Consider the following 12,240-nt stretch of genomic DNA (forward strand, 5'->3'; position numbering starts at 1 on the left):
AGCATTATTTCTGTCACCAAGGCCAAATTTTCCAACTACCGGTGATGCTTCTTTGTTTCCAACTTTTGCATTCCAGTCACCAGTGATAATTAACACATCTTGATTGCATGTTCGGTCAATTTCAGACTGCAGAAGTTGATAAAAATCTTCAGTTTCCTCATTTTTGGCTTTGGTGGTTAGTGTGTAAATTTGAATAATAGTAGCATTATCTGATCTTCCTTGCAGGTGTATGGATATTATCTTATCACTGACAGTATCGTCCTTCAGGACAGATCTTGAAACATTCTTTGTGATGATGAATGCCATGCCATTCCTCTTCAAATTGTCATCCTGGCATAGTAGGGTCATATGGTTGTCTGATTCAAAATGGTAAAAACTGGTCCATTTCAGCTCACTTATGCCTAGGATATCAATCTTTATGCACTCCATTTCATTTTTGACAACTTCCAATTTTCCTAGATTCATACTTCATACATTCCATGTTCCAATTATTCATGAATGTTTCCACTTGTATCTCCTCAGGTTAAGTCATGCCACGTCAGGAAATTGAGGTCCTGAAAGCTTTATTTTATCCATATCATTAAGGTTGGTTCTACTCTGAGGAGGCAGCTCTTTCCCAGTCGTATTTTGAGTGCTCTCCAAGCTAAGGGGCTCATCTTCCTGCACTATATCAGACAATGTTTCTGGGCTATTAAAGTTATATAAAGTTGCCTAGTGATGTATAGGAGCTCTGGTGGTGTAGTGCCTAAGGCATTTGACTCCTAAACAGAAGACTGGTGGTTCAAACCCCCCAGCCACTCCTCGGAAGGAAGATTGGGCAATCTACTTCTGTAGAGATACTGCCTCAGAAACCCAAGAAGAGGTCACTATGAGTTGCTGCTGACTCGATTGCAGTGATTTTTGTTTGAGTTAGTGATATATGAGAGTGTTTCTCTGCTATTCATAAGGTTTTCCCTGGCCAGTTCTTTGAGAAGTGGATGGCCTCTTCCTTCTTCCTAGTCTGTCTCAGTCTCTAAGCTGTGTTGAAACCTGTGCATCATGTGCAACCCTGCTGGTGTTTGAAATACTGGTGGAATAGCCTCAAGCCTCACAGCAACATGCAAGCCACCACAGTAAGACAAACTAACAGACAATTTTGTCTCTCTCATCTGTTCAAAATCTCTCTGCCCACCCCTTACCTGGATCCCATGGCTCTGTGGTCCCTGGCTTTTCCCCCTCTTCCTGTCTCTTGGGGTGGGGCCTGTCTCCCTCCCCTTACCTGGATCCCATGGCTCTGTCGTCTAGAAGTTCAAATTCAGCCTTCTAGAGGAAGGCTCTCTCTATCCACTCTGGTTAAAAATCCTTGTTTCAGCTGCTTCTCAGCATCTCTTGGAGAGCTCCAGATGTTTTCCATCTTTTCCCAATTTGTGCTTGCTTGTCTCTGGGCCTAGGAGCTCTGGTGGCATAGTGCCTAAGGTATTTGACTGCTAATCAGGAGGCTGGAGATTCAAACCCATCAACCACTCCTTGGAAGGAAGACTAGGCAATCTACTTCCATGGAGACAAATTCAACTCACTGCCACTGAGTCGATCCTGAGTCATAGTGACCCCTCTTGGGTTTCTGAGGCAGTATCTCTATGGAGGTAGATTGCCCAGTCTTCCTCTCGAGGAGTGGCTGGTGGGTTTGAACCACCAGCCTTCTGGTTAGCAGTCAAATGTCTTAGGCACTACGCCACCAGAGCTCCCAGAAACCCAAGGAGGGGTCACTATGGGTCAGAATTGACTCTAAGGCAGTGAGTGAGTCTCTAAACTTAATTTGCTCTTTTATATCTCAAAAATTCCTGGGTAAAGACAAGTCCTACATAGGATGACCTCATTAATATAACAAAGAAAATCCTGTTCTCAAATGGGATTACAACCCAGGGACCTACTTTAATGCTTGATTTTTAAGAATCCTTATAGAAAGATGAGAAACCCATAAACCAAAAACCCACTGCCATTGAGTCAATTCCAACTCATAGTGACCCTCACTAGTTTTCCAAGGCTGTAAGTCTTGGTGAGATTGCCTCACCTTCCTCCTGAGGAGCAGCTGGTGAGTTTGAACAGCTGATCTTCTGGTTAGCAGCCAAATATCTTACCCACTACACCACCAGATCTCCTTTGAGAAACTCACATGTTATTATTAATTATTCCTCACACCAGCATGCTTTTTTTATAACTCAACCAGGCCTCTTTTCATACTTTTTCTCATTAAAAACTGTTTCTCACCAGGGTGTGTGTGGGGGTGGGGTGGGCAGGGAATGGGATTACCTCCACAGGTAAAGGGGTTAGGATTTTTGGAGGACATGATTAGATCCATTCCATCACCTGTTTTTTGGACCATTTGTTTACATATTGTCTGTGGCTGGTTTTGTGCTACAATGGCAGAGCTGAGGACTTGCCTAACTTATTTACAAGCTGGTCCTTTATAGGAAAGGAGTTTCTTGACCCCTGCTTTATATGTTAGAATAGTGGAAAAGACAGTGCAACAGGCAAAGCAGGCAGAAGGGTCCTGAGAAAGCCCCCTGATTCTCCCACAACCAGAAACATGTCAGAGAGCAAAGGTAAGTTTCCTTTAGGTACACACTGGTTAAAAGAAGGCCAGCAGACCTGATCAAGGCTTGAAGTTGAGGGAGAAGAATACATTTGAGATAGAAAACTTCCTAACACGTGAAGACTTTGGCAGGACTGTTGGTGTAATGGATAAGGCATTTTGGTGGCTAACCAGAAGTTCAGTGGTTCAAACCTACCAGCTGCTCCACAGAAGGAAGATGGGGCAACCTACTTCCCTAAAGATTTAGAGCCTTGGAAGCCCAATGGGGGTCACTATGCATCAGAATCAACTCAATGACAGTGAATTTTGTTTGGTTTTAGGTACTGGATGCCTACAGGAATGGACATCAATGGCCAAAGATCACACAATAGATTGCCTCCATTGGGCTAAGGACATCCAGGGATGAGACCACAAGTCTCTCCCCTCTCTTCTACACCCCACTTCCTACATCTAAATGGTTATTAGAGGTTCAGTGGTAGAATTCTCACCTACCATATGGGAGACCACGGTTCAATACATGATGAATGCACTGCATAGGCAGTCATCATCTGTCTATCAGTGGAGGCTTGCATGTCACTGAATAAGTTTCAGAGGAGCTTCCAGATTAAGATGGACTAGGAAGAAAAGTATGGAAATCTACTTCCAAAAACATAGTCAATGAAAACCTTATGGATCACAATGTGCCACCAATCATGGGGATGGTCAGGACCACGCAGTACTTCTTTGCAGTTCTGCATGGAGTCATCAGGCATCAGGGGCCGACTTGACAGCAGCTAGCAACAGTAATCAAGCTTATGACTTTAGGACCTTAGCTGCCACCCCAGGGAGAAGAGAAAGAATGGAATTCTGAATTGAGTGACTGAAACCTGAAATGACTGAATAATCATGCATGAGTGATTTTATCTGGAAGTCACTACTTATTAAGTTTCCTGCCACTAGAACGATGGGGACTTAAGCTAGAAATTAAGTTATAGAAAAATGAGGAAAGTTACATTCTGTGTAAACAATGGGAAGAACAGGAAACTGTCTTAGCTGCTGCAGGAAATTGGAGCTTCATCCCCAGTAACTTAAGAGACCACAGTAGTTTGAGTCCCAACGGCAGGTCTAGTCATTAAGGCTCACAGCTCAATGACTCCATACATACCTCTTTTTCTATCTACTTCTTCCAAATCTCCCATGGTTTTCCAATTCTGCCTTCTACTTTGTAGAGGAAGCTTGTGCATGTCTAAATTTTCACCAGGAGGTGGTGCTAACATGGATAGTGCTGGTCTTGATTATCTGATGATGAATTAGCTAGACGCTAATAAATGGCTTACTGACTTTCCTCACAGCACATTCCCTCCAGTCTAATTGAATCTTGTTATTGAAGAACCCCTGAGCGGTTTCACCTTCAGCTAACTCTCCCTCTTCGAAGTGGTATAATGGAAAGAATTCAAGAGTCAGGAAACATGGGATATGAATTTTGGCTGTTCTACTAAAATGATGTCTTGGCCAAGTCACTTAATCTCTCTGAGTCTTGAGATTCATCTTTAAAATAAGTGAGTTGGACTTGTTGAATCTAAGAACTTTGTTTTCCATGTTTGAAAAATAATTTTACAACCAGGATGAGACAGCACTTTGCATTTGATTTAACACATTTTGAAGGAAAACTCAAAATCCTAAGAAATGGGCACTTGGATGCAGTGTTGTGGAGAATGTAATCTGGTACAGACTTTCTGGAGGGCAATTTGCAATATGTAGCCAAGGCCCTAAAAATTCACAAATGCTTTGACCACCAATTCCACATCTAGGAATTAATCTTAAGGAAATAATTATAGACATGTGCAAATACATGGCTAAAAGGATATTTAATGAAGCAAGGCATTTTTGTTACTTCAAAGACTCAATTAATTTTTGTGAACTAATGTTCTGGTTACCTAGTGCTGCTCTAACAAGAATATACCACAAATGGGATGGCTTAAACAAACAGGAGTATATTCTCTTACAGTTTGGAGACTTTAAGTCCAAGTTCAAAGTGCCAGGCTATAGGGACTGAGTGAAAGCCCCTCAACCTTGGGGTTCAGCTCTGCCTCCTGTTCCCAACCCACAGAAGCTAGAGGCTTTTCTTCATTCAGACAGCTGCTGGCTGCTGAGGCTGCCAAGCCCAAGGTTGACAAGTGAAAAGGCACAGTCACAATATTACCAAATCACACGGCAGGCCATTAATTCAAGTCCATTGTAAGTCCCAAAGTCGGCAGAGCATGGCAGGCTGCTTAACGACTCAGCCACATGGAGGGTTCAAGGTGCCATGAGCTAGAGACCATTCCCAAAGCTTCTCCTTATATACAGGAAGCAGACCAGATCCCAAAGGCAGCTACTCAGCTGCTTGTGGTAGATCCCACGATGGAGTTGATTGGCAGCCTCATCATGGGGAATAACTACCACCAGCTTCTCAGCCACTCAACCAGGCCCAGCCAAGTTGACACACAAACCTAACTAACACAATTAGCTTCTAGATCTTCATATAAGTCTTAAACTACATCACAATACTTGTAGGGGGCAACAAAGAAAATCATTGTTTAATCAAGCAATGAGAGGAAGCAATGCAGTGTAGCACTTATTGAACATTCTCTGCATTCCAGGCACCATGCTAGACACTTTTTTGAAGTTGTTTCATTGAATTTTCTTACAATTCTGTGCAAACTGTATTATTAATTCTATTTTACAGATAGGAAGTCTGAGACTCAGGCTTCAAGTTCACCTTCTTGTCTAAAGTCATCCAAGCCTAGCTAAGGAAACAAAAAATATGTCTTCTATACTTTATAACTATCAGGTTCCTCCTGGGCTTGGGAAAAACTTTCCTGTGATGGAGATAAAGAGTCCCTGGTTGGAATAAGTCAATTGTTAAGCACTCAATTACTCACTAAAATGTTGGTGGTTTGAACCCACCAGAGGCAACTCAGAAGACAGGCCTGGTGATCTGTTTCTGACAGGTCACAGCCTTGTCAGAAGGTTTGCTTATAGAGCAGTTCTACTCTGCACACATGGGGTTGCCATGAATCAGAACTGACTTGACAGCAACTAACAACAGTGCAAGGGGCAAGAAATTCAGTGTGAAGTCTTTGATCCTGCCTAAGATGGGACCTGGATTCTTTGAAGCCTTCAAGGAAGAACCATAATTTGAAAGCTTCTGTCAATTCTTTGTGCTACTAAAAATGGAAATTCAAATTGGTCTTTTGAGCCCAGTGCTTCCTTGTAGGGAAAAACATTTAACTAGGCCTTTTGTCTGTGAAAAAAGGAATTTCGTTGTCCGAGGGGGAGACCTAGACAGGAAACACTCAAATTTTCTGTAAACCAAGATAAATGGGTAGAAGAGCTCTGATGTTAGTGGGGCATCCTCTGGTGGAATTGAGGGAAGAAGTTATTTGGGCTTGGCATTCAGGGAATGTCCTATAGGATTTTATTTTTAAATAAGTTGAGAGACACTCAGGATTTATGTGTAAAAATTCATGTAGTTTATTACAAGGTAGTCATCATGGCAAGACACACAAAGAATACCTTGGGACATGAACTGAAGAATCAGAATTAAAAATTGCAATTTCAATGTTAATTCAGTTGTGTCATAGTTATCCACTGTTGTTGTTGTTATGTGCTGTTGATTCTGACCCAATTCATAGCAACACTTCCTTGGGTTTCTGAGGCAGTATCACTGTGGAAGTAGATCACCCAACCTACCTTCCTTCCAAGGAGTGGCTGGTGGGTTATCTAGTGCTGCTATAACAGACATAACATAAGTGGATGGCTTTAACAAACAGAAATTTATCTGTTAGGTTTAGGAAGCTAGAAGTCTGAATTCAGAGTGCCAACTCAAGGGGAAGGCATTCAATCTCTGTGGCTCTGGAGGAATGTCCTTGTCTCTTCAGTTTCTGTCTCCTGGTTCCTTGGAGATCTCCATATAATTTGACATTAGTCTTTCCTCATCTCTCTCTCTCTGCCGGATTGTTTAATCTCTTTTGGTATCTCAGAAAAGATTGACTCAAGATACACCCTACACCCATCCAGCCTCATTAACATAATAAAGACAACCCATTCCCAAATGGGATTTTAACCACAGGCATACCAAACCAAACCAAACTCACTGCCAACAAGTCAGATCAGACTCACAGCAACCCCTCCTTGGGTTTCCGAGGCAGTAACACTATGGAAGTAGATTGCCTGATCTTCCTGGTGGGAGTGGCTGGTGGGTTTGAACCACCAGCCTTCTGGTTAGCAGTCAGATGCCTTAGGCACTATGCCAGCAGAGCACCTAGCCACAGGCATAGATGTTAGGATTTACATCTATTTTGAGGGGACATAATTCAATCTTTAAGAAATGGTTAGAGGCCAAATCTTTGGACTTCAAACTTTTACCTTTAACAAGTGGTCTTATGAGGAAGGCTTGACCACTGCTTGAACTCAACAAAGGTCTCTTGTAACTATGGGACTTCGGTCCTGGTCATGGCTGACATTGAAGTTTACTTTTCCCTTTTCTGACTGAAATTCCTCAAGCCTCATGTAAGCATTGCCTTGGGGATGGAGACAATTAGTCCTTCTCGGAGGTCAGGAACACCAATCAGATAGAGAAGTGAGAGATGACCACCAAGACTATGCTTACACCCCCTGAGCTTCTCTCCTTGGAGGAGCATGAGATTTCCTGCACTCTTACTAGTTGGGAACTTGAGTTATTTTATTAGCATATTTAAAAAAGGATGACACTGGACAGTTGTAATAAACTCAGGGACACATGAGTTCTATGTACTCATTATGTTTCATGAGGAGCCGGGAGAGATGTAATCTGGTCTGCAGGACAGCTGAAACCATGTAGCAGGATGCTTTTTAACAGGGTTCACCTATTCTGGGGACTCAGCCTGACCACAAGTGCTTGGCTGCTGCCAACAGGCTAGGTGATTACAGCATTGGATCACGCTTATAATGGGAAAAAGGTTTCTCTTCTTTGGCTGACTAATCAGCCTGCCATTTTTGTTACCTGATCATATCAAGAGAGAGTGATTCTGAACTTTGTCAACTCCCCCAGAGTACACTGGCATGACAGAAATGGAATAGGTGGAGGGATTAAGGAACTTGCTAAAAAGGTCAAGACCACTTGGTGTCTGGAGGCATGGTGGCAGGAAGGTTGAGGGCTTTGGCAAAAGGCCGTCTGCCCCCATTATAAAAGAACAACTACTGTTTACAGAGTTCCCATACAATAAGCCAAGGGGAGTCTATAAAACCTTAGCATTTGGGACTGCTGGTAAGATGGAGGAATAGGCAGACAAGCAACACAGACCCTCTTAAACAAAGAAAAGAAAAACAAATTGACAGAGATACAGAAGATAATCCTGGAGCCCTGAGCTTTGAAAGGAACTACACAGAAGTGGATTAGACACCAACTAGTGGAAAAACCTGAATGAAAACAGTGAGTACAGAGAAAGTCAGAGCTGCAGACTGTCAGCTACTCTGACAGGACCAGACTGAATATTTCCAAGTGGTGTTGGGACCTGAGAATTGACCTAAACATCAACCCTGGTCACCAAGGGCTACAGGGACAACTACGCTGGTGATCCATGACTAGGAAGGGAAACAGCAAGGAGGGAGACAATCTGAGCTGTTGACTTTCCACTGTCTGGAGGGTGCAGCCATTTTTATTGTTTACACATGGCAGCCATTTTGAATATTTAAAGTGACGAGGAGGGCATAGCTATTTTGAATGTTTACAAGCAGTGGTCATTTTGGATATTTAAAGTGACTGAGGGTGCAGCCATTTTGAATCTTTACAAGTGACAACCATTTTGGATTTTAAAGTGATAGCATTCTCACTCAGATTCCAGGGACATAAGAATAGGATCTGTTTCCCAAAGTTGACTGGGACATACAACAGGCTGACAACAGGAAAGAACACAGGTGGTGTGTGTATAAGTGCTGTCAACTACTGCATAGAGGAGCACAGCACAGTACCCTGCTTGTGTAGATAACATACAAACAAAGCAAAGAAAATTAAAATCGTGGGCAAGTCACTCCAGCACACAATCACCAACTAAATATAAACACAAAAATGTCACAATGCTTCAGAGACAACAGAGGATCACAGTCCACACAAAGAAGCAAGATAAAGCAAGAAAAACAAGGGACTGGGATACAGACCCAAAACACATTCCTGAGGAAGAGGCAGCATTGGAACTCCCTAATAAGGAATTCAAAAGAATTATATTTAGGGATCTTCAAAGGATTGAGAGACATATCAAGGAAAACACTAACAAAATTAAGGAAAACATAGACAAAACCCTAAAACAATTTCAGAAGAAAATACAAGAACAAAATGACAAAATAAATGAAAAATTTGAAATGATCCAAAATCTACAGATAAAAACCAAAAAGATAAAAATAAATTGTCAGAAATAGATAACACATTGAAAGGGCAAAGGAGTAGAATTGATGCAATGGAAGACAGAATTAATGAGATTGAAGACAAATACCTGAATACTTCTTTGGAAAGGGATCAATCAGAAAAAAGTTCAAGACAAAATGAAGAAAGCCTAAAGTTAATGTGAGATGCCATCAAAAGGAAAAACCTACATGTAATTGGAATTATAGAACAGGAAGAGAAAAATGAAACCACTGGGAAAATTGTCCAAGATTTGTTGGAAGAGAACTTCCCTGATACGATGAAAGATGACAATATATTCATTCAGAAAGTCCAACAAACCTCAAACAAGATAGACCCCAAAAGAAAATCACCAAGACATATCATCATCAAACTAACCAAAACCAAAGACAAAGAAAGAATCCTAAAAGCAGCATGGAAAAAGCGAAAAGATACCTACAAGGGACAACCAATAAGACTAAGCTTGGATTTCTCAGCAGAAACCATGCAGATGAGAAGACAATGGAATGGTATATATAAAACACTGAAAGAGAAAAATTTCCAACCAAGAATTATGTACCCAGCAAAACTATCCCCCAAATATTATGGTGGAATTAGGACATTTCCAGATATGCAGAAATTAAGGGAATTTTTTAAAACCAGACCAACTTTACAAGAGATGCTAAAGGGAGTCTTTGGTACAGAGAAGCAACAACAGGAAACAACAACCGACCATTAACACACATGATGATATAACCCAGAAACCAACCCAGCTATGGAAATATCCAAAGTAAATAAGCAGAAGAGTGGATGACCAAACTATGGCACATACACATAATGGAATGCTCTGCAGCACTAAAGAATAATGCAGAGTCTGCAAAACACCACATAATATGGATGGACTTGGAGGACATTATGCTGAGTGAAATAAGTCAATCACAGAAGGACAAATATAGTATTAGTTCATTGTTGTGAGGGTCAAGGAAAGGTTTATATATGGAGGGAAACTTTCTTTGTTGGTTGGCAGGGGTAGGGGGCAGGGAGGGAACACTGCAAAAAAAGAAAAAAATGACCCATGTCTGTTTAGTTTTGTGTATTTCACTGTACATAAACTATACTTCAATAAAATGCATTTAAAAAAGCCTTAGCATTTGTCTTTCTCTTATTATTCTTATTTAATATCAAAAGTATTTCATGGTGTTTATTAATCTGCATTCATTTCCTAGGGCTGCCATAACAAAAGATGAGGGCAGTGGTGGCTCAGTGGTAGAATTCTCCCCTTCCATCAGGAGGCTCAGGTTTGATTTCCAGGCAATGCACCTCGAATGCAGCCCCCACCCATCTGTCATTGGTGGTTTGCCTGTTGCTGTGATGCTGAAAATGTTTCAGTAGAGCTTCCAGACTAAGATAGACCAGGAAGAAAGCCTGGCCAATTGACTTCAGCCAATGAAAACACTGTGGCTGACAGTGGTCTGATCCCATTGAACATGGGGCCGCCATGAGTTGGAGTCCAACTCAATGGCAGCTAACAAAAACAGCAAGTCATAACACAGTTCATCAATTTGGTGGCATAACACAACAGGAATGTTTTCTCTCATACTTCTGGAAGCCAGAGGTCTGACATAAAGGTGTAGGGAGAGTCATGCTTCCTCCAAAGGCTCTAGGAGAGGATCCTTCCTTGCGTCTTTGAGTTCTTGGTGACACCACACATTCCTTGCCTCTGCCTCATCTTCAGATAATCTTCTACTCTTCTCTCTATTGGTCTCTCCTTTTTGTTTTTCATATAAGGACACTTGTCATTGGATCTAGAGCAAGCCAAAAAAGCCAGGATGACCTTATTTCAAGATTCTTAACTTAATTACATCTGCAAAGATACTTTTGCCAAATAGGGTCATATTCACAGGAACAAGGGCTTAGGATGTGTACATATTCTTGGGAATCACCATTTAACCCAGTACAATAACTAATGAAAGAACTCAAAGATGAGTAGGAAGGATAAGGTTTTGAAAAATCTTGTCCTGTCCATAGTTTCATTTCTCTTCCTGCAGCTCTTCATCATTTTTTGCCTCAGGAAAGGAGAGGACAAATATCCCAAAGCAGGATAAAAGAAGGGTAAAAGAGACATTCCCACCTGACAGGGAAAAGAGAAAGCCCTCTCTCCACCTCACCCCTACTTCCTAGAGAGGTCAAGAAGGAGAGAGAGGAGAAAAGGGGCAAGAGTTCAGATAAGAGGATCTTGGCCCCTGTCTTTTGGTAGAAACCTAGGTGGGGAGAAGTGAAAGGGCTCAGAAAACCCAGAGCAGTATGGGAATTCCAAGTGCAAAGGGGTTTGCTCTTTGCCCCTCAGGGTATCACTCAGGACATTTGAACATCTCTTAGAGAAGCCCCATGCTTAGCATAGCATCCAAGTGACAAGGCACTGCCCAGAGAGTGGTGTAAAGAAGGCTGATAGGAATCCGTAAGTGTATAGATCAGGAGCTCTGGTGGCATAGTGCCTAAGGCATTTAACTGCTAACCAGAAGGCTGGCAGTTCAAACCCACCAGCCACTCCTTGGAAGGAATGTTGAGCAATATACCCCTGTAGAGATAGATACCTACCTCAGAAACCCAAGGAGCAGTCACTATGTGTTGAATTGACTCGATGATAGTAAGTTTTAAGTTTATAGATCAAAAGAATACCCCAGTGTCTTATGGCCTGTTGTACTCATGTTTTGTGTGACTGTGAGGCAAACATGGTTGTACTCTATACTCCTAGACTAGGAGATCTTGATTTGGGGACCAGGGGGCCTCCAAGTTCAGGAACCTCAATCAGAAGTATGCATTGCCGACCAAGGATCTATGCAGTGGGCCCCCAAATAAGAAATGAGATCATTCAACTATAATTCAGCAGACATGGGGATAAGACCAGTAAAGATCAACCCATGTTTCATCCCACCTGTGTGCCATCTTAGGAAGGAGAACAGAGCAGAGGGATCTCCTGAGAGGATAGAGAAAGAACAGTAGTGAATATAAAATTTGAACTGATTGGATTAAAAGAGGCTGATCTTAAATTAAAAAAGCTATTCCCTTTCATTAATAGCCACACCTATGGGCTCAAACATACAAAAAAAAAAAAAAAAAAAAATCATGAAGATAGTAGAGCCCTAGCCTCGAGTTGCAATATTGAGAGATTCTATGGGCAAAATATTGAATGATGTAGGAAACATCAAGAGAAGATGGCAGGAATACACAGAGTCACTGTACCAAAAAGAACTGATGGATCTTCATCCATTTCAGGAAGTGGCATATG

Source organism: Orycteropus afer, unplaced genomic scaffold, assembly GCF_000298275.1.
Source record: "Orycteropus afer afer isolate SDZICR_OR568_19922 unplaced genomic scaffold, OryAfe1.0 scaffold00497, whole genome shotgun sequence".
Lineage (NCBI taxonomy): Eukaryota > Metazoa > Chordata > Mammalia > Tubulidentata > Orycteropodidae > Orycteropus > Orycteropus afer.